Source organism: Cariama cristata, unplaced genomic scaffold (genome assembly GCF_000690535.1).
Source record: "Cariama cristata isolate BGI_N322 unplaced genomic scaffold, ASM69053v1 scaffold22386, whole genome shotgun sequence".
Lineage (NCBI taxonomy): Eukaryota > Metazoa > Chordata > Aves > Cariamiformes > Cariamidae > Cariama > Cariama cristata.
Genome location: NW_009621889.1, coordinates 6,847 through 7,243, shown reverse-complemented (window position 1 = coordinate 7,243; position 397 = coordinate 6,847).

The window sequence follows — 397 nt, the reverse complement described above, 5'->3', positions numbered from 1 at the left end:
GCGGGAGGGGGGGGCCCCCGGCCCCCTCCAGCCGCAGGTTCCGGGCAGCAGCATCCTGCCAGCACGCCCATCCCAGCGCGTTTTTAACGATTTCGAGTATTTCAGATACTTGCAAGGATTTCGAGTATTGCCAGAGAGCACGTTGTGGTCAGAACTACAGACTGAGGCCGTACGAGGAAGACAACACAAAATACTAATGCAAATATTGACTCTGCTGGCAAAGCTCAGCATCGATCCCATGCGATTCCTGTGGTGGAGTCACAGCATGAGGAAAAAAGCCATCCAACGGAATGCACAGCCAGAGGCAGGGATTACGGACACGTAACTGAGGTCCCCCCCAGAAGACAAGCCACCTCTGCCACCGGCACCGGGGCAGGGGCACGGCCACCGCCCTCGC